General features: G+C 48.1%; 1 long non-coding RNA gene across 1 annotated transcript in view; it reads left to right on the forward strand.

Moving 5' to 3' along the window:
• Positions 1–14,845: 14,845 nt before the first annotated feature.
• The window catches only part of LOC142436477 (uncharacterized), a 46,456-nt gene continuing 38,149 nt past the window's right edge, over positions 14,846–23,152 (forward strand). The window contains exon 1 of the long non-coding RNA XR_012781958.1: positions 14,846–15,048. This is a non-coding gene — a long non-coding RNA (uncharacterized LOC142436477). The remainder of the gene's footprint in view (positions 15,049–23,152) is intronic.

A 23,152-nucleotide genomic window follows, 5' to 3' on the forward strand; every position in this document is an offset into this window, starting at 1 on the left:
TAGATAGGACAACAAGCTTCCCTCTCAGTGATTCTACACATAGCTGGGGAGGCCCTGCCGGTCTTGGAGCCCTAGACGGGGCTGAGGGAGCCCCCCAGTGCCCCCTCCCAGCCCCTGCTGCAGTGCTACATGCAGCACAAGGCAGGTACTCCAGCACCCAAGTGACCCCTGGCCACGGGCGCGATCTTGCTTTTGAAGTAATCTCACACAGCATCTGTGGAACCCTACATCAGGGATGGGAAAGTCCATTAACGCATGCCCAGGAGAGCCAGCATAGGAAAGCTGGATTTTCCTGCCCGTGGGCTCCGATGGATGTTGCACCTGGAGCAGCCCACCTGGGCCAGATGATTGCAGTTCAGCCAATGGGATTGACCTGGGGTCCTTCACCAGCCTCCCCGGGAACCCTTGAAAAGGCAGGAACCAGAAGGGAGAGGGGTGGTCCAGGTCGTCTTCCTGGGAGGAGAGAGATCCTTGCATGACCTGAGGCAGTCTCTGCCAGGCCCCATGGTCAAAGGAATCCTATGGGTGCCTTGTAAAACCTGAAGCTTCTTTTAACTCTCATTAAATTCACTTGGATCACGAGCCCGGCTTCCGCATGAAATTTTTCTCGCGGGGAGCCAAGGACTGGGGTTGGAATTTAGGCCAGAGAGAGAGACCTTACAAGTCCATGACCCCGTGACCTTGAGGAAGAGTTGGAATTCCTCTGGCCTCAAGGACAGGTGATCAAGTATCATTACCTCCTTACCCACTGCTCTACTTATTCTCACTTTATTCACTAGCCCTTCTAACTTTTCCACCGCACTCAGTTTCAACGTGCTCAGGTTGGTGTTGGGCTTTTATTTACTCGCTTTCTTCTTTATTCCTCTTTTTTTCCCCTTTTCCCCTCTTTTTCCTCTTCTCTCCCACTCTCTCCTCTCATATGCCACTAAAGGCTTCCAGGTCACTTCCCTCCGCTTAGGGCAAATCAACCCAAATAGCAGGAGGCACTCCAGCCTGCCCTGTGTGGGAGTGCTGTACACCACACAAGGCACCTGGGACAAACACCTACAGTGCGCTGCACCGTTGAAGAAACCTCCGTCATGCCCCTAAGGTGATCTCGTCAACTAGGGCAATTCTGCCCAGCACCACTGGGTCCCGGCATTAAAAGGGCACACTGACCTGCCATGTTGGAGCAGTGTCTAAACCCCTCTGGCCCCTCATCCAAGCAATCAGGGATCAGCTACTACTTTATACTTTATTTCCTCCTTCTCTCTCTCCTTGCTCTTTACCATCACAGCCAACCTTAGTGAACTCAGTTGGATTTATTTCCTTCTTTCTCTTTATTCTCTTTTTCTTTCTTTCCTCTTTCTGTCTTTGCTTTCTTCACCTCTCTCTTAGCTTGTACGATTCTCTCTGCTCCCTCTCATTGCTTGCACATACCACTGCTGGTTTCCAGAGCCCTACACTCTGCCTAGGGCAACCCTGTCCTCCTAGTGGGCAGCCTGACCCCTAAGACAGTACTGCACACAGGACGAGTCAGAGCTACACACAGCATAACACAGGGTCAGTTATTTCTTTAACCATTTAAAAAATACTCTCTCCTCCTCCTTCCTTTTCTCTTCTCTCTTTTTCCTTTTATTGGGCTCTTCTTACAGGTTTTCTGCTTTTCTCCGCTCCATCTAGCTCTTCTCTACTTCCTACCACAGCCTCCACAGATTTGGTTCTCCTTTTTAGTTGTTTTTTTTTTTTTTTTTTTTTTTTTTTTTTTACTGTTGTCACCTTTGTTTACTCTGTGCATTTTAGTTGTCTGTGGGTGAGTGGTTGTCAGTCTGGTTGGCATTATTGCCCCAGTCTGTGTCTTCCTCTTTCTCTCTTTTTCCTCTCCTTTCACTCTCTTTCCCATCACAAGACAATAGCTGTCTCCAGGCCACTCCCCTCTGCCTAGGGCAAACCTGAAGGCCCAACTGAGGGAGCTCCCACCCCCCCACTTATTGGTGTGGCAAGCAGCTGGGGAATTCACGCTGGTCCTCTCCCACACACTAAGCCACAGGTTGTTCTCCCCTATAAAAAGTGGGGGCATCCCCAGCCTAAATCCTGAGGTCCTACAAGTGACTGTGGGAAACGCCTGACCACCACTTGTGAGGCTCCACGCTACTGTGGGAACATCCACCCAATCTCCAAGGCGATCTCTCTGTACATCCCCTTGTCTAGCCAGATTTGTAAAGTAGAATTTGGATCATGATAGTGGGGGGAGGAAGCATTTAGGAACTAGAGGAAACATGTTTCATTGTTGCTACCCTGCACCCTGACTGGCTTATCTCGTCCCCACATCCCTTCAGGAAGGGGGTGTCCAGTTACCTACCAATGGGCTTTGAGTCTCCACTCTGCACTCACCCTCATTTACAATGACATGATTTTTGTGTTCTTTGATGCTTGATATCTGATCCCTTCAACAGTTCATGGTCACACAGGCTGGTGTGCTTCCTCCATGTGGGCTTTGTTGCTTCTGAGCTAGATGGCCGCTTCTTTATTTTCAAGCCTGTAAGATCCCAGATGCTATAACTTTTGATAGCCAGGCACCATCAGCTTTCTTCACCACATTTGCTAGTGCACACATTTTTCTTCAACCATCATGTTGGAAAGGTGTTCATCATGGAATGCCAATTTAATATAACGTGTTCTTGCATTGAGTAAGTATTTGGCAATGTCCATCTACTGCCTTAATACTAAGTCTATAAATATATGCACGTTGATCTATTTACGAACCCTCCTGTATAAATATATTTACATATGTACATGCCAGTATGTAGACCTCTAGAAATACCCTTTGTCACCTAGTTCTTTCCTCTATTTACTTTTACTTTCCTCTTGTCCGACTATCATGCTCAGCTTTCACTTGGGTTTGAGTAATTTCTCTTGGTTACATTGCCCTTGCTGAATACCTACCAGGCTTCTCACACCCTCCTTGCGACGGATTTTGGATTACTTGTTGCTCCCCTGTCGCTGGATTGGTCAGCATCACCTCCTTACCCCCTCCTCTCTCTCTCCCATGTCCCCGGGAACCATTGGTCCTGTTGTTTTCTCCTCCAGCCTATTCTTCCAGCCTATCTTATCTAGATAGATCTGTTGAGATAATAATATGCACCAAAAATCAAACCATAGCAGGATAGGCGATGGGTGAGAACACAGTGATGACAAAAAAACAACAACAGAAAACCAATGATCAATAAAAGAGTAAATTAATTAAAAGACAAAAAAAATTTTTAAGAAAGAAAAACCTGTAAATAGATCAAGGTCTGATTTTTTTTTTCTATAGGTGTGTCCTTCAGTCAAGTCTGATGGCGTATCATGCTCTGGCCCCAGAGTCTGTCCTTTGTACTCCCTCAGGGGCTACCCGCTCTGCTCCCATGGTTGCTCTGCTGCATGCTTTTAGTGATTTGCCTCCGGGTTGGAGGGCCAGTCGGGTCAGTCCCAACACAGAGTCTCCGGTATTGTCCCCATAGGGCCCTGGGCCAGCAAGGGATGGCATGTCTCATAGTGGGATCAGCCATATGGTCCACTCTGTACATTGGCTGTTCAGAGTGCCAAAATCATCCTCCAAGCCTGGTGGACCAGTGTGTGCTCCACTCTCTTCCTCCCCCTTCATTTGCCCCTGTGTGCTCTGATCAGACATGTCCATCTCCCCTAGCTACAGGTTCAGTGCCGTCTTCTAAAGTAAATTCTTCTGGGGGGAGGGGCAGTTGTCCACTGGTATGGAGGCTGGACCATCCACTTTTCATTTAGGATCAAAAGCATCTAGCTTTTAGCATTAGGTGCTATTGAGTCAGTTCCAACTCAAGGCAGAATGAACCACTGCGCAGTCCTACACCATCTTCAAAACTGTTGTTATACTTGAACCTAACATTTCAGCCTTTTCCAGGGACTGGCATCTCCTGATAACATACCCAAAGCATGTGAAGTCTCCCCGTGCTTGCTTCTAAGGACCTTTCAGACTGTTCTTCTGACACAAATCTGTTCATTCTTCCAGCACTCAATGGTATTTTTAATATTCTTGGCTAGTGTCATCTTGATGGGTTGAAACACTATCTCGCTCTAGTGTTGATGTACATTTTTCTGATGCCTAATTATACTGAGTATCTTTTAAGGTAATCATTTAATTTTTATGGCATTTTGAAAAGATGTCAATGAGGTCTATTTAATTTGTGTTCAGATGGAAACACATAACTCAAACTAAATATGTGACAGTAGAATAAGAATCCATTTTATCCTAAATACTTGAGATATTTATACAGCCTACTCAAGTTTTTATCAACACAGATAAGGTGGCGGTGGTGGTGGTGGTGGTGGTGGTGGTGGTGGTGGTGGTGGTGGTGGTTTTTAAGAGTTAATCTCTAAATAGGGGGCTGTAGTACTGAGCACTGAATCTCCTTTGCTTGATTAATTTTTATGTTAGGGAAGTAATACAAGGATTCCATCAAATGACCCATCAGTTTGAGGAAAAAGCATATCAGAATTGATGGTCAAAGCCTATATGGCTTTATGGTTTAGTCTCTAGGGGTATGTAATGCTCTTGTGAAAATAGTATTCCTCATGATAATAACGAGGAACTGGTGGGCTTCCAGGGCTGGGAGCTGAACTGAGGGGCAGTTCTACCCTGTCTAATAGGGTCACTATGAGTTGGCAAAGACTCGATGGCTGTCATTTTGATTTGTTTGACTTGAGTACTGGCATTCAGTGTGTTTATCGAAATCAATAAATTACAAGCATTTTTGATGTCTATTTTTTACATACAAAATTTAAATCCCCCAAGCCTCTGAAAACTGCGAAGATTTCACAGCACTAGGTTGGTACTCTCCCATCCAAGAATCAGTGAAACTGGCAGGGTGTGAGGCATTCAGGCTCCCTCAGTTCCTCCTGCTGCCTTCCCTGACCCTGGTCACTTGCTTCTATTACCTCTCTTGGACCTTACATGCATTTGAATTAGAACACCATAGAGTACAGTGCTCTACATGTGCAGCAGCTCTAACCATGTCACTCTCTGTCTCTATGAAGCCTCTTCCAACAAAATTCAAATGTGATTGTATGTGCACACATAAACACACGCATGCACCAGAGCACCCTTCTTAACAGAGAGTCAGGAGGGTCTCTTAATTATTTGCTGTCCTCACTTTGGACACAAGTCCCTTGATGATGAGTAGGAGAAAAGGAACATCAGGTAGTGGGGGAAACCCTAAGGAGGAACAGAGGAGAGCTTTAACTAAGAATAATGCTACTAGGGGAATGATGGCATGTGAGGAAAATTAGATACTTCCAGACTGTCAGATTTTTCCATACAGCAAAATTAACTTTTCTAGTTTTGTCTAAAACTGGCCCCAGGAAATTTCAAATAGCACATCTCAGATTATCTAACCTACAAAGGAGTAGCCGGCCTTCCACCCACCCCCACCCCACCCCCGCCAAAAAACCAAGCGGTACAAAGCTCCACTGGGTACACATTTCAAAATATACATTCTCCTGTTTGGGCAGGCATCTGGCAACTTGCTCTGAGCTAGTGCACCCACACTTTTTTCCCAAGGTCATTGCTGGTGACAAGACCTTGTGCTCTTCTCACAAGCCAGAATGCAAACATAAATCAAGTCAGTGTAAGACGCCATCATCACCTCACTCAAATACACCTCGTCAAGTGAACTCAAACTTCAAGAAGATGCTCATTTGTTTGGTTTTGTTGATGTGAGGGTGATAGTGCATTTGGAGTTTAGTCATTGCACTAGGTCAGACTGTTAATCAAGCTTCCTATATAGAGGTTCTGAAGATATTGTGTAAGAAGGTCTGAGTTGTCTGGCTAGACCAGAGCTTGCACACTGCTATTGACTAGAAGTTCCGACACACAGAATCCAGGACAGATAAACCCCTCAGGACCAATACTGAGAGTAGCAACACCACGAGGGAAGGTAGGGGGGAGAAGCAGAAGAAAGGGGAAACCAATCTCAATGATGGACATACAGCCCCACTCCACCACCCAGGGGAACAAACAGCAGAAGTTTGGGTGAAGGGATACAGCAGAGGCGTAAAATATAAAAATAAAAAGTATGTATAAAGTATCAGTGGTTCACGTGGGTGGGAGGAGGGGAAAAAAGGAGCTCAAGGAGAAAGAACATGTTTGGAAATGATGATAGCAATGTATGTACAAATGTGCTTCATACAAATTGGTGTATGAATTGTTACAAGAGCTGTAAGATCCCCCAATAAAATGATTTATTTAAAATATAAAGGACCGATTAGTGGTAGACAGGGGACTGGTTTTGCCACCATGACAGTGCACCTGCTCACACACAAAAAACAGCATGCCTCTATCGCCCGATCTGATCCCAGCACACCGAGGCAAAATACTAAGGGTGTACAACAGAACAGGAAGGGGAACAGAGCAACGAAGTCCCCAGGGAATACCAAAAATAGACTTTGGGGCCAGGGCTAGCTGACCCATCATACTCTATGAGAAAGCACTCCTAAAGGCCAACAAACAGTCCTTGAACTAACTAAAAGCTTTTCTTTCTTGTGTTTTGTTTTGCTTTTTGTCATTGGCTTGTTGGTGGTGGTGTTGTTCTTTTGTTTCATTTTGTTGCTTGGGTTTGCTCTGTCTTGTTTTTGTGCATGCTATGATTTCCACAGGTCTGTCTAAATGAGATAGGCTGGATGAACAATCTGGAGGAGAAAACAATGGGACTGACAGCTGGGGGAGGGAGATGGGAAAGGGGGGTGTAGGGAAAAAGGAAGTGCTGTTAACAAACCCAGGGACAAGGGAACACCAAGTGATCCAAATAGATGGTGAGGAGGGTGTAGGAAGCTTGGTAGAGTGTGACCAAGAGTAATGTAACCTAGAGGAATTACTGAAACACAAATGAAGGCTGAACATGAGAGTGGGACAATCAGAAAGTAAAAGGAAATCAAGGAAAGAGGTAGGAAGCAAAGGGCATTTATAGAGGTCTAAATAAAGGCATGTGCATATGTAAATATATTTATGTATAACGATGGGGAAATAGATCTATATGCATATATTTATAGGTTTAGTATTAAGGTAACAGATGTACATTGGGCCTCCATTCAAGTACTCCCTCAATGCAAAAATACTTTGTTGTATTAAAGTGGCATTCCGTGATGCTCACCTCCCCAACACAATTGCTGGAGGCAAATGGGTGCATAAGCAAATGTGGTGACTGAAGTTGATGGTGGTCGGCTATCAAAAGTTATACATTCTGGGGTCTTAAAAGCTTGAAGTTAAACAAGTGGTCATGTAGCTGAGAAGCAACAAAGCCCACATGAAAGAAGCACACCAGCATGTGTGATCACGAGGTGTCGGAAGAATCAGGTATCAGACATCATCGGAACAAAAAAATCATATCTTTGTGAATACGGGGGAGTGTGGAGTGAAAACCCAAAGCTCATTTGTAGATAATTGGACATCCCCTTACAGAAGGGTAGCAGGGAGGAGAGGAGCCAGTCAGGGTGCACTGTAGCAACAATGAAACATACAACTTTCCTCTAGCTCCTAAATGCTTCTTCCCCCACAACTAAAATGATCCCCATTCTACCTTACAAATCTAGCTAGACCTGAGGATGTACACTGGTACAGATAGGAACTGGAAACACAGGGAATCCAGGGCCGATGATCCCTTCAGGACCAGTGGTGAGAGTGGCGATACGAGGAGGGTAGAGGGAGGGAGGAATGGAAAGGGGAAACCGATTACAAGCATCTACATATAACCATCTCCCTGGGGGACAGACAACAGAAAAGTGGCTGAAGGGAGATATTGTATAGTGTAAGATATGACAAAATAATAATTTAGAATTTATTCAGGGTTCATGAGGGATGGGGAATAATTATCAGCTGATGCCAGCGGATTAAGTGGAGAGCAAATGTTTTCAGAATGATGAGGGCAATGAATGTACAAATATGATGTATGTATCAATTGTGATAAGAGTTGTATGAGGCCCCAAAAATTGATTATAAAAAAAGAGAAAAGAAATAACAGTATGAAAACATCCCCCAAAAAAGCATGCCTCTCTTGTCCCTCATATCCTAATCACCTGAACTCACTCCATGTGACTTCTTTCTGTTTCCATGAATGAAGGACAGTGGTTTGACAACACAGAAGAGGGGGGGAAAAAAACAAGGGTGTCACCCAAACTGCTGAGTTTGAAAAATGTTTCCAAGAATGTAATCACAGATTAGACAAATGTGTGAAGTGTAATGGAGAGTACTATGAAGGGGATAAAAAATTTAAATGCATAGTTTTGAAAAAATTGTAGTTTTTGTCGGGTTCCCCCTAGTAGCTTCCAATTTCATAGCAACTCAAGCCATCACCATACATCCAACTGACAGAGAAGGGGTGGGTTTTGTGTGTAGGTGGTGTTGGTTATTGCACAGGGGCAAGGGACTTCTGGTGGCATAGTACCTTATGCCTTGGGTGTCAACTGTAATGTCAGCAGTGGGGAACCACCAGTCAGTCCTCAGAAGAAAAGGATGAGGCGTTCTACTCCCATAGAGTTAGCCTTTGGGAAACACACAGAGATAGTTCTGCTCTGATCTCATAGAGTCGCTATGGCTCAGCATCGACTCCATCGAAGTGAGCTGACAAACTAAAGGCAGGAGATCTGAAAGAGGATGCGGACACGTTGTCTCAGGTACTTTGGACATATTACTATGGTGGAACCAGTCCTGCAAGAAGGGCGTCATTTTTGGCAGAGGGTTAGCAAACAAGAGGAAGACCCTTACTTAGGTGGATTGACACCGTGGCTGCGAGAATCGGCTCAAATACAGTAACAAGTGCGAGGATGGCGCAGGACTGGGCTTTGTTTCTCTCTCTAGTGCACAGGCCCCTATGAATCCGAACTGACTCCAGGGCTCTACAACATCAACTACTACAACCCTGAAGTTCAAACCTACCCAGTGGCTTCCCAAAAGGGAGGTGTGGCCATGTGCCTCTGTAAAGATGACAGCTAGGGAGCCCCTGCGGGGCAGTTCTACTCTGTGGCACAGGGGCAGCCAGGAGTCGGAATGTGCTTCACAGCAAAGGGTGTGCTTTGTCTCAGTTTGTGCCTGCTGCTGTTTATGCTATGCACTGAGTTTAACATGTGACACTCAGGAGCGAATGAATGGAAACACACCCATGATGCTTCCATGATGCCAGATGCAAGCTGACACTGTTTCTGAGTTCTGGGCATATTATTTTTTCAGAGATAATTTCCTGTAGCGGTGACACACCGAGTCCTATTTCATGTAAAAGCATCAGCAGCAGAGGAAAGCACTGCACAGAGAGAAGACTATGACACGTAACAGGCTTTCCATAGAGGAACAAAAGGGTGGATGTCTTGGGCTGCACTCTTTTCTTGTATACAGACAGTAAACAAGCTGAACACATCTCACCTAAGCATAACATTACAACTACTTGAAGCCCAGCTCAGGCATCTGGACAAGAGGCAGCAAGGAAGGATGGGAGAGAGTTAATGGGCTGGGCGTCCCCAAAGGTGCAGAGTGGGAATCAAGGGAGGATCCAGGACGAGCCAAGGCTTCTGGCAGAAGTCTGAGAGGAGAGCAGCAGAAAGGAGCTGCTCTCTGGGTCCTCACAGATGTAGCCAGTGAGAGAGCAGCAGTGCTGCCCCCTGGCGGTGCGCCGAAGGCAGGGCCGCTTCCCCCAGGGCTGGAGAGCTCTGGGGAAAGACAAACCCTGTCACTTTGGATGCCAAGTAAGGGGGCACTGTGTGCCGGTGGTGTACCTATGTTGGCCAAAGCGCTGCCAACTGTGCATTTGCTTCCCACAAGCACAGTTATCCTTCCTCGTGCATCCAGGAAAGACAGTTCTAGAAAAACACAAGCAGTAAAATAAAACACTGCCAGGTCTCGAACCATCCTCACCATTGTTACTATGCCCACTGATGTAGCCACTGGTTCGAGCTGTTTTATTGCCCGTCCTCCACTTTTTGCCAAGCATCATGTCCTTCATGGACTTGATGTCCCTTCAGGGACTGGTCTCTCCTGACAGCACGTCCAAAGATATCAAATGAAGTCCAGCCATCCTTCGTCCCCATGTTCTCTTGGCAGTCCTTGTACTTTTATTGCTCAGTGTCTGATTATTTGGGACCAGGCCTTATTGCTGCCCCTTCCTCACCTTGGCCCCCAATCCCGACCCCAAGCCCTGCACATCCACTGTGTGAAACCTCCTGTTCCTGTAACCATCCCTGTGCTTTTGTGTGGGGGGTCTAGCTGGGTTCCCCTGGCAATTCGCCAGCTGCCCTTGGGAAAGTTCATGGAGTCGGCTAATTAGTAGAAAAGCCAAACGTCCAGCTGAGATTGGTTTACTCCCTAGCACCCTTGGGCAGGAGCACAGCCCCACTCCCGGTCCCAGGTAGCCAACGACCACACCTAGGTTCTCCGGACTTGGCAGCTGTAACATGTGGCCTGGGCTTCCCCTTCATTTCCTGCTCCTTTCTGGCTTGCTGTCTGACTTTTCTTTGCGGAATTAAAGCTGCAAATTGACAGGATCCCATAAACACTCTAAAGCCACAAAAAAAACACCAAATGCCCACCCAAACATGTGAAACTTCCAAAAATCATCCTTAGAAGATTCCCAAACCCTAAACATTCCTAAACCCCATATATGCCCTGAAAACACCATGAAAGCCCTAAGAAAACCTAAAATGCTGGGGGAAAAAAACACATATAATATTAAAAATACCCTAAAATCCCTAAGGAACTCTGCAACATCACTAAAAACACCCTATTGTGCTGAAAAATACCTATACACTCTAAAAAACCACCCCTAAATCCCTTAAACACTCCCTAAAATCTTATAAAACACCCTAAAAACCCCAAACCACCCGAATGCCCCAAACACACCTTGAACGTCCACAAACAACCTAAAAGCCCTAAAAAATCACATGCCACCAAAAAGCCCTAAATGACCGCAAAATTCCAACTCATAGCCACCCTATAGAGGGCTTCTGGAGCTGTCAGTCTTTTATGGGAACAGCTTTATCGTTCTCCCAAGGAGAAGTTGGTAGGTTTGAAACCCTGACCTCATATTTAGCAGTCTAATAATTGCTGGACAGTGCCACCAAGGCTCTACTGGTGTAGTGGGTTACACATTGGGCTGCTAACCTCAAGGGAAACGGTTCAAAACCACCACCCACTCCTTGGGAGAAAGAAGAAGCTTTCTTTCTATTCCCCTAGATTTCTCATTGAAGGTGTAAAGTAACCTGTTAAATGCGCGCAGTGGCAGCAGCAATGTCTCATAACCATGGGGAAATGTGGTTCAGAAACTTCAGAAGCAAGCATCCACCAGTAGGTGACTGACCAGCAGTATTGACTTGGGCAAAGAGAAGGTGACATGGAAGGGTAAGGAGAAGAATGCGTGCAGAGGGCAGGTTGGCAGCTGAGCCTAAGTCCAGTAGAAACAACAGCAGAATGGCCTGTTCCTGGAAGGGCCACAGGAGATGGTGCGACTTCATGTAGCCCCCACTTACATGTGTAACAGCAGCAATTGCCTGAACACGTGGTCTCCCCAGGGAGGAGCCTTTGTGTGGTGTTAAGATGCTGTTACTGTCTGTTGTACTGTGGTGGCCTGCATTTGGCTGTAATGGTGGAAATTTTGCAGCCAGTAGTTCAAATGCCTGCTGGGTCACTCACTGCAGGTAGACTTCAGCAGTTTCCAGACAGAGAGACGAGGGAGGAGGACCTGGTCTTCCACTTCTGAAAGAACTGGCCAGTGTGAACCTTGTGAATGGCAGAACACTATACCTGAACATGAGTACCGCAGGCTATAAGGCATGATGGATTGACACAGTGGCTGCAGCAATGTGCTCAAACATAGGATAGTGCTGGCCTGGAAAATAGTTCATCGTCCATTAAAAAAAATCATTATATAGGGGCTCATACAACTTTTGTTGTTGTTTTTCCCTAAGGGAGAGCAGTGTATTGGTACACTGAGAGGTATATAGATCAATGGATTCGAACAGAAAAGCTACACATATATTCACCAGTCAACAGGAAACTAGCCTTCGAAAAAGGACACAGAAATATCCAAAGGGACAAATTCTGCTTGCTCAACAAATGGTGTTGGACAAACTGAGATACCGTATGTAGGAAAATGAAGCAAGCCCCAAACCTTCCCCCATGCACAGAAATTAACTGAAGAGGGGTTAAAACCTGAAAGTAAACCTCCGGGCTATCATAATCAATTTTTCGATGACCTCATCGGTCAGAAATCATTGTAGGAACGCCAAAGCGTTCTTGTGTTCAACGTCTACATTCATAGCAGGTGCTCCAGTAAAGGGGAATCTTGGTGGAGCTGGCTCATCCATTCCTGAAGAGAGTAGAGCACCACGTTGGCCCATCACAGAGCTCAGGTGTAGAATCTTCCTCACTGTCATCCTTTATCTCAGCAGTGTCAGTGTTGGATTATGAATTTCCCAAAGAACCAGTATCGCTCAATTCTGTGCACAATGCTGACTCACTCTCGCTGTATCTCTTACAGCATCAGTTAGTGGGCTTGTTGTCTGCCTCAGGCTTTGTTCACGGAGATCCTCCAGCTAGTTGGTGGTGTGTGCGCATGAGCAGAGGCTTCCTGCCAATCCCCCATGAGTAGTAGAGTTCCCATGGTGTGGACTCCATGTAAGCCCTGTCCCAGACAGCACGCTTACATAGGAGGTGGGCCCTGCAGCACAGAGGACCATTCCCCCTGTGGAATGGCCTCAGAGACCCACGTCCCTCACTGGCCAGCTGCTGGGGCTGTGGGCCCTAAGCTTCATGCCTGACTCAGGAATTGACACAGGGTGAGGCGACTCCAGTAGCTGTTTTGACTGGTCTAATCCAGCCTGAGATCATCCTTGCATGAGCCCTCTGCCCAGATTATTTTTGTTTCTTTTATGATCATTTTATTAGGGGCTCTTACAACACTAACCACAATCCATATATACATCAGCTGTTTGAAGCACATCTGACCATTAATTGCCCTCATTATTCTCAAAATCTCCACTCTTCACCCAAGCCCCTGGCCTCAGCTCCTCATTTTTTCCCCCCTCAATGCCCGCCACCCATCCCTCATCAATCCTTGGAAATGTACTAATTCTTTTGTCATATCTTCACCCACCTTTCTTTTGAGGTCAATGAAGATCCTTGTAATCGGTTCCCACTTTCCATCCTGCCCTTCCTCCACCCTCCCAGTATCTCCACTCATAACACTGGTCCTCACAGGCCCATCCACCCTGGATTCCCCGTGTTTGAAATTCCTATCGGTACTACAATACCTTCTCTAGTTTGGCCAGATTAGTATGGTAGAACTGGGTTCAGGTTAGTGGGGCAAGAGGAAGCATTAAGAACTTGAGGAGGCGGCCACCCGCCCGCTGGGTGCGCGGGCCCGGGCGTCGCGCGCTACGGGCCGCCCAGCGCAGCCAGAGGCTGGGAGCGCCCCGCAGGGCGCACGGGCGGCCTTGCAGGCGGGGACTCGGGACGCGCCCCTCGACGCCCTCGCGCACCCCACCGTCTTCCTGCCCGCGGGGCCCCCCGAGGGGCTGCGAGCGGGGGTGTCGCAGGACCTGCGGCTGGATAAAACGAGAGACCCCCCTTGGTCAGCAGCGCGAGACCGTGGGGACGCGCGGCTCCTCGAATGTTGCGTCGTCTCATTTCTGGTTCCTCCATCCATTCACGCAGGCCGACCCCGCTCGCCTGATCAGTGGCACACACCCAGCCCAGTGGGAAAAGGAATGCTCTCCCACGTATATGCATTTTAGTTTGGAGTCCCTACAGGGTTTATGTACCCCGAGTCCTGGAGATGGGGATTGGTTTGATCTAACTGCACTTTACTTGCAGTGCGAGCCAGCGCGGCGCGGTGTCCCACTGGAAGCGCTGAGCCACACGTGCGTGTCAACACTTAGGACCATCCCCAAACATGCTTTTGCCAGGTGTCCGTGAGGAAGCCAATCAAGAGGGATCGTGCTATTCGGATTCGGTCCCCATGTCGCCGTTTTCGCCTTGCTTTCTGTTTTTGAATTCGGTTTCCCAAATGTCTGCCTCAAAACGAATACCCAACCAGGGGGTCCGCAGCCCTGGAAGTTTCCGGGGCTGTTCCCCAGACGCGCCTCGGGGGCTGCAAGGACTGCGCGTCGAGACTTTTCCGGTCGTGAAAAGTCGGCGGCGACAGCTGGGGGCCCTGGGTCACCGGGTGGTGTTGAGCAGGGACTCTGGGGCCCCGGCGTGGGACGCTGGCGGGTGCAAGTTCAAGAGGGTCAGGGGCTGATGCCTCCCCACGCCCCTGCCCTCCCCCAGCAAGGGCGCTCTGGGGTGCTGGGTCCTTGAGGCCCCGGCTGGCGGGGCCGCCCACGGTCAAGGCTTCGGGCACACGCGCGGGTGCGCTGAGGCCTGCCCTGTGCGGGGGTCTGGGCTCAGGCAGGTGGTCGCGGCGGCTCCGCGGGCGGGCGGGCGCCCAGCAGGAGGACCGACGACCCCCGGCGCGTCGCCGGCACCCAGCGCCCGGGCGTAGAGGCGGGCGGGGGGCTGCGCTCTGCCGCCGCCAGGGCCCCCTCCCTCCGCGCCCCCCCGCGCCAGGTGAGCCGGGCCTGGGCCTCGGCGGGCCGCGGGGCTGCCCTCTCGCCGCCCTCCAGCGCCCCCTCGGGGCCGGGCCGCGCCGGGCTGCCGCCGGCCGGGGCTGGGGGTTGGGAGGGGCGGGGGTCGCGGGCGGGTCGCTCGTTCGGCCGCTGGCGGGGGGCGGGGGCCGGGCGGCCGCGCGCGAGGCCGGGCCAGCTGCCGCCGCGCCCTCGGCCTCCGACTCCGGCTCCGGCTCGGCTCGCCCTGGCGGCGGTGGCGCCGTGAGGAGGAGTCCGCGCTCCTCTGTGGCGGCGGCGGCGGCCGGCTCCAGGCCGGGTTTTGGCGCCGCCCGCCTGCTGCCTCCTGGCGGCTCCTGAACTCCAGCCCCCTCTCTATCAGCCTCTCACTCCGTCTCAATATGTCTCAAGATGGCGGCCAATGTGGGATCGATGTTTCAATATTGGAAGCGCTTTGATTTACAGCAGCTGCAGGTCAGGCTTCTCCTCTCTCGGCCTCTCGCTCGGGGGTGGGGGCTGCGGGCGGTCGCGGCCTCCCCGGGGGCGCCGGGCTGCCTCGCCGCCGGGGGGCCGCGGCGGAGGGGAGGAGGGGGGTGCCGGGAAAAGCGGGGCCGACTCGGGGACAAGTCCCTCTCACTCCCCGGCCCCCATTGATAACTCGCTTGATCGGAAATTGATCCTCTTTGTTCAATTCATCGATCAGCCCAAGATGGCGCCGGGAGCCGCCGCTGCCACCGCTGTTCCTGGTGTCTGCCCCCTCCCCTGGCGCCCCGCCCCCCCCCCCCCCCCCCCCCGGCCCCGAGCCGCCGCCGCCACCGCCGCCATCACTGCCCCAGGTGTCTGCCCCCTCCCCTGGCGCCCCCCCCACCCCCGTCCCGAGCCGCCGCCGCCGCCGGTTCCCCAAACTTCATGAGTGGAAAAATGGGCTCTTGGCACAAAATGACATTCAATCTTCACCAAGAGATTCAGGGCTAAATTGCTGCCCTATCTCTGACCTCAGCTTTTGTTTTATTTTAATTCTCATATAATTCACATATATCATTCAATACTTCAGTCATATTAAGATTTGTGTAATCCTCACCACAATCAGGTTTACATCATTTCCTTCTTTTATATTAATTTTTGTTAGCCCCCCCCTCACTCCCCCAAATCTTCCCTGCCTGTCCCTAAGAGATTGTTAATTCTGTTAGTGTCTCTCTGGATTTGCCTCTCCTGGATTTCATATGTATTAAAAAAAAATACAAAACAAAATCAAGAAACAAGTAGAAAAGAAAAACTAACAATGATAAAAGAGAGAAAAACCTCAATCGAACAGAAAGTGAAAAATACTAAAAACTGGAACCAAATTAAAATTAGTCTGAAGAGATCAAATGATCAGGTGTTACATTTGAACTTAACTGTATCTGTTCATGTCCATGGGCTGTGGTCAGAGGGAATTCACCCCGCATGTGCATTTGAGTCCTTTTGCAAACTGGGTGTTCCGAACTTAAGCTCTGATTCTTGTTCATACCTGCAGATTGAGATTCTATTATTTATCACCCTGGCATCACACTGGCTGTGCTGCTTGTTCTGGGCGGACTTAGTTGACATCTCACTTAGATGGCTGCTTATTTTCAGAAAAAAGGTTTAAGTACAAGGCCCTGTTCTTTGTGATAGATGTGCACCATCTGATTTCAGGGTTTTTTTACACCCTATGCTTTCCAGTCAAATATTCACTTGAGGTAATTCAAAACACTCACTTGGCTCGATGATGCCAGAATAGCTCCCCTCCATGCAGTTCCATGGAGCTCAGCATAGTTAGGGCGCAGAGATGAAAAGACGATTGAACCATGTACTGAACGTTCAGGTTTTTCCCTGCTTTTGAAAATCTGTTTGCGCTTGTAGAGTAAATGTTTTGTACTTTTTAAGAGTGTAAAAAAAAATAGATGGAGGGATTCAGAGAAAATGGCAACCAGATAGGACCCATCTATCTGGAGCTCCTGCTGCCAGACCAGAAAAATAGGAAATTAGGTGAAGGAAACGGGGAGGTGGAGTTCTGAAATTAGAACTAGGGTAACAGGGTTTCTCCTGAACCCCTTCTTTTGTGGGATTTCCACTCACAAAGCAAACCAAGAATGCTTTAAAGCAGCACTATAATTTTGACGAAGTGGCAGGCGCCAGATATGCCCTTGCCTGGAGCAGGGATCCCTGCAGGTGGACGCCCTGAGAGGGGGCAGAATCTCAGACACGAGGGGAACCCCACACTGAGCTCTCCATGCGGTTGGATGCCTTGAGCTCACGGTCAGGGGTTGGTGGTGGGTAGCCATAATTTAGAGTAGAAGAAAAAATATATTATTACCTTAGGAAGATCATGGTGTGGGAGAAAAAGGCAGAAAGTCGGGAGTCCAGGGAGCAAATTTAGTTCCAATTGGCCGACTAGTAAACAACCCCCCTGATAAGCTGCATCTCCCCCTCTGGGGGTCAGCTTGACAGCCACCAAATCTGAGCACATCACAAGTAGAATTTTTTTTTTAAGGGTGAAACATAAATGATTGGTTTAAAACTCAAACCCAAGTCTGGTTGCTCAGCTCCAAGCACCACATGGGGAGTCCCTTAACATAAATCAGCATAAGAAGCAACCTAGCTAAGGAATGCCAGAACTCAGCCACAGGGCCTGGCAGCTTTTACCATAACAAAGACCCGCTGTAGCAGTGTCAGCCTTAAACAGCACTGAGCTGTAGCCCAGAGACTGTGGGAGACAATTTCATTCTAGCTGGCCAGAGGGATAAAAAAGAAAATCCTCTGATCTAGGAAGCATCAGCAGTCTAGATAGGACAACAAGCTTCCCTCTCAGTGATTCTACACATAGCTGGGGAGGCCCTGCCGGTCTTGGAGCCCTAGACGGGGCTGAGGGAGCCCCCCAGTGCCCCCTCCCAGCCCCTGCTGCAGTGCTACATGCAGCACAAGGCAGGTACTCCAGCACCCAAGTGACCCCTGGCCACGGGCGCGATCTTGCTTTTGAAGTAATCTCACACAGCATCTGTGGAACCCTACATCAGGGATGGGAAAGTCCATTAACGCATGCCCAGGAGAGCCAGCATAGGAAAGCTGGATTTTCCTGCCCGTGGGCTCCGATGGATGTTGCACCTGGAGCAGCCCACCTGGGCCAGATGATTGCAGTTCAGCCAATGGGATTGACCTGGGGTCCTTCACCAGCCTCCCCGGGAACCCTTGAAAAGGCAGGAACCAGAAGGGAGAGGGGTGGTCCAGGTCGTCTTCCTGGGAGGAGAGAGATCCTTGCATGACCTGAGGCAGTCTCTGCCAGGCCCCATGGTCAAAGGAATCCTATGGGTGCCTTGTAAAACCTGAAGCTTCTTTTAACTCTCATTAAATTCACTTGGATCACGAGCCCGGCTTCCGCATGAAATTTTTCTCGCGGGGAGCCAAGGACTGGGGTTGGAATTTAGGCCAGAGAGAGAGACCTTACAAGTCCATGACCCTGTGACCTTGAGGAAGAGTTGGAATTCCTCTGGCCTCAAGGACAGGTGATCAAGTATCATTACCTCCTTACCCACTGCTCTACTTATTCTCACTTTATTCACTAGCCCTTCTAACTTTTCCACCGCACTCAGTTTCAACGTGCTCAGGTTGGTGTTGGGCTTTTATTTACTCGCTTTCTTCTTTATCCCTCTTTTTTTCCCCTTTTCCCCTCTTTTTCCTCTTCTCTCCCACTCTCTCCTCTCATATGCCACTAAAGGCTTCCAGGTCACTTCCCTCCGCTTAGGGCAAATCAACCCAAATAGCAGGAGGCACTCCAGCCTGCCCTGTGTGGGAGTGCTGTACACCACACAAGGCACCTGGGACAAACACCTACAGTGCGCTGCACCGTTGAAGAAACCTCCGTCATGCCCCTAAGGTGATCTCGTCAACTAGGGCAATTCTGCCCAGCACCACTGGGTCCCGGCATTAAAAGGGCACACTGACCTGCCATGTTGGAGCAGTGTCTAAACCCCTCTGGCCCCTCATCCAAGCAATCAGGGATCAGCTACTACTTTATACTTTATTTCCTCCTTCTCTCTCTCCTTGCTCTTTACCATCACAGCCAACCTTAGTGAACTCAGTTGGATTTATTTCCTTCTTTCTCTTTATTCTCTTTTTCTTTCTTTCCTCTTTCTGTCTTTGCTTTCTTCACCTCTCTCTTAGCTTGTACGATTCTCTCTGCTCCCTCTCATTGCTTGCACATACCACTGCTGGTTTCCAGAGCCCTACACTCTGCCTAGGGCAACCCTGTCCTCCTAGTGGGCAGCCTGACCCCTAAGACAGTACTGCACACAGGACGAGTCAGAGCTACACACAGCATAACACAGGGTCAGTTATTTCTTTAACCATTTAAAAAATACTCTCTCCTCCTCCTTCCTTTTCTCTTCTCTCTTTTTCCTTTTATTGGGCTCTTCTTACAGGTTTTCTGCTTTTCTCCGCTCCATCTAGCTCTTCTCTACTTCCTACCACAGCCTCCACAGATTTGGTTCTCCTTTTTAGTTGTTTTCTTTTTTTTTTTTTTTTACTGTTGTCACCTTTGTTTACTCTGTGCATTTTAGTTGTCTGTGGGTGAGTGGTTGTCAGTCTGGTTGGCATTATTGCCCCAGTCTGTGTCTTCCTCTTTCTCTCTTTTTCCTCTCCTTTCACTCTCTTTCCCATCACAAGACAATAGCTGTCTCCAGGCCACTCCCCTCTGCCTAGGGCAAACCTGAAGGCCCAACTGAGGGAGCTCCCACCCCCCCACTTATTGGTGTGGCAAGCAGCTGGGGAATTCACGCTGGTCCTCTCCCACACACTAAGCCACAGGTTGTTCTCCCCTATAAAAAGTGGGGGCATCCCCAGCCTAAATCCTGAGGTCCTACAAGTGACTGTGGGAAACGCCTGACCACCACTTGTGAGGCTCCACGCTACTGTGGGAACATCCACCCAATCTCCAAGGCGATCTCTCTGTACATCCCCTTGTCTAGCCAGATTTGTAAAGTAGAATTTGGATCATGATAGTGGGGGGAGGAAGCATTTAGGAACTAGAGGAAACATGTTTCATTGTTGCTACCCTGCACCCTGACTGGCTTATCTCGTCCCCACATCCCTTCAGGAAGGGGGTGTCCAGTTACCTACCAATGGGCTTTGAGTCTCCACTCTGCACTCACCCTCATTTACAATGACATGATTTTTGTGTTCTTTGATGCTTGATATCTGATCCCTTCAACAGTTCATGGTCACACAGGCTGGTGTGCTTCCTCCATGTGGGCTTTGTTGCTTCTGAGCTAGATGGCCGCTTCTTTATTTTCAAGCCTGTAAGATCCCAGATGCTATAACTTTTGATAGCCAGGCACCATCAGCTTTCTTCACCACATTTGCTAGTGCACACATTTTTCTTCAACCATCATGTTAGAAAGGTGTTCATCATGGAATGCCAATTTAATATAACGTGTTCTTGCATTGAGTAAGTATTTGGCAATGTCCATCTACTGCCTTAATACTAAGTCTATAAATATATGCACGTTGATCTATTTACGAACCCTCCTGTATAAATATATTTACATATGTACATGCCAGTATGTAGACCTCTAGAAATACCCTTTGTCACCTAGTTCTTTCCTCTATTTACTTTTACTTTCCTCTTGTCCGACTATCATGCTCAGCTTTCACTTGGGTTTGAGTAATTTCTCTTGGTTACATTGCCCTTGCTGAATACCTACCAGGCTTCTCACACCCTCCTTGCGACGGATTTTGGATTACTTGTTGCTCCCCTGTCGCTGGATTGGTCAGCATCACCTCCTTACCCCCTCCTCTCTCTCTCCCATGTCCCCGGGAACCATTGGTCCTGTTGTTTTCTCCTCCAGCCTATTCTTCCAGCCTATCTTATCTAGATAGATCTGTTGAGATAATAATATGCACCAAAAATCAAACCATAGCAGGATAGGCGATGGGTGAGAACACAGTGATGACAAAAAAACAACAACAGAAAACCAATGATCAATAAAAGAGTAAATTAATTAAAAGACAAAAAAAATTTTTAAGAAAGAAAAACCTGTAAATAGATCAAGGTCTGATTTTTTTTTTTTCTATAGGTGTGTCCTTCAGTCAGGTCTGATGGCGTATCATGCTCTGGCCCCAGAGTCTGTCCTTTGTACTCCCTCAGGGGCTACCCGCTCTGCTCCCATGGTTGCTCTGCTGCATGCTTTTAGTGATTTGCCTCCGTGTTGGAGGGCCAGTCGGGTCAGTCCCAACACAGAGTCTCCGGTATTGTCCCCATAGGGCCCTGGGCCAGCAAGGGATGGCATGTCTCATAGTGGGATCAGCCATATGGTCCACTCTGTACATTGGCTGTTCAGAGTGCCAAAATCATCCTCCAAGCCTGGTGGACCAGTGTGTGCTCCACTCTCTTCCTCCCCCTTCATTTGCCCCTGTGTGCTCTGATCAGACATGTCCATCTCCCCTAGCTACAGGTTCAGTGCCGTCTTCTAAAGTAAATTCTTCTGGGGGGAGGGGCAGTTGTCCACGTAGCTGGTATGGAGGCTGGACCATCCACTTTTCATTTAGGATCAAAAGCATCTAGCTTTTAGCATTAGGTGCTATTGAGTCAGTTCCAACTCAAGGCAGAATGAACCACTGCGCAGTCCTACACCATCTTCAAAACTGTTGTTATACTTGAACCTAACATTTCAGCCTTTTCCAGGGACTGGCATCTCCTGATAACATACCCAAAGCATGTGAAGTCTCCCCGTGCTTGCTTCTAAGGACCTTTCAGACTGTTCTTCTGACACAAATCTGTTCATTCTTCCAGCACTCAATGGTATTTTTAATATTCTTGGCTAGTGTCATCTTGATGGGTTGAAACACTATCTCGCTCTAGTGTTGATGTACATTTTTCTGATGCCTAATTATACTGAGTATCTTTTAAGGTAATCATTTAATTTTTATGGCATTTTGAAAAGATGTCAATGAGGTCTATTTAATTTGTGTTCAGATGGAAACACATAACTCAAACTAAATATGTGACAGTAGAATAAGAATCCATTTTATCCTAAATACTTGAGATATTTATACAGCCTACTCAAGTTTTTATCAACACAGATAAGGTGGCGGTGGTGGTGGTGGTGGTGGTGGTGGTGGTGGTGGTGGTGGTGGTGGTGGTTTTTAAGAGTTAATCTCTAAATAGGGGGCTGTAGTACTGAGCACTGAATCTCCTTTGCTTGATTAATTTTTATGTTAGGGAAGTAATACAAGGATTCCATCAAATGACCCATCAGTTTGAGGAAAAAGCATATCAGAATTGATGGTCAAAGCCTATATGGCTTTATGGTTTAGTCTCTAGGGGTATGTAATGCTCTTGTGAAAATAGTATTCCTCATGATAATAACGAGGAACTGGTGGGCTTCCAGGGCTGGGAGCTGAACTGAGGGGCAGTTCTACCCTGTCTAATAGGGTCACTATGAGTTGGCAAAGACTCGATGGCTGTCATTTTGATTTGTTTGACTTGAGTACTGGCATTCAGTGTGTTTATCGAAATCAATAAATTACAAGCATTTTTGATGTCTATTTTTTACATACAAAATTTAAATCCCCCAAGCCTCTGAAAACTGCGAAGATTTCACAGCACTAGGTTGGTACTCTCCCATCCAAGAATCAGTGAAACTGGCAGGGTGTGAGGCATTCAGGCTCCCTCAGTTCCTCCTGCTGCCTTCCCTGACCCTGGTCACTTGCTTCTATTACCTCTCTTGGACCTTACATGCATTTGAATTAGAACACCATAGAGTACAGTGCTCTACATGTGCAGCAGCTCTAACCATGTCACTCTCTGTCTCTATGAAGCCTCTTCCAACAAAATTCAAATGCGATTGTATGTGCACACATAAACACACGCATGCACCAGAGCACCCTTCTTAACAGAGAGTCAGGAGGGTCTCTTAATTATTTGCTGTCCTCACTTTGGACACAAGTCCCTTGATGATGAGTAGGAGAAAAGGAACATCAGGTAGTGGGGGAAACCCTAAGGAGGAACAGAGGAGAGCTTTAACTAAGAATAATGCTACTAGGGGAATGATGGCATGTGAGGAAAATTAGATACTTCCAGACTGTCAGATTTTTCCATACAGCAAAATTAACTTTTCTAGTTTTGTCTAAAACTGGCCCCAGGAAATTTCAAATAGCACATCTCAGATTATCTAACCTACAAAGGAGTAGCCGGCCTTCCACCCACCCCCACCCCACCCCCGCCAAAAAACCAAGCGGTACAAAGCTCCACTGGGTACACATTTCAAAATATACATTCTCCTGTTTGGGCAGGCATCTGGCAACTTGCTCTGAGCTAGTGCACCCACACTTTTTTCCCAAGGTCATTGCTGGTGACAAGACCTTGTGCTCTTCTCACAAGCCAGAATGCAAACATAAATCAAGTCAGTGTAAGACGCCATCATCACCTCACTCAAATACACCTCGTCAAGTGAACTCAAACTTCAAGAAGATGCTCATTTGTTTGGTTTTGTTGATGTGAGGGTGATAGTGCATTTGGAGTTTAGTCATTGCACTAGGTCAGACTGTTAATCAAGCTTCC

Source organism: Tenrec ecaudatus, unplaced genomic scaffold (genome assembly GCF_050624435.1).
Source record: "Tenrec ecaudatus isolate mTenEca1 unplaced genomic scaffold, mTenEca1.hap1 Scaffold_321, whole genome shotgun sequence".
NCBI lineage: Eukaryota > Metazoa > Chordata > Mammalia > Afrosoricida > Tenrecidae > Tenrec > Tenrec ecaudatus.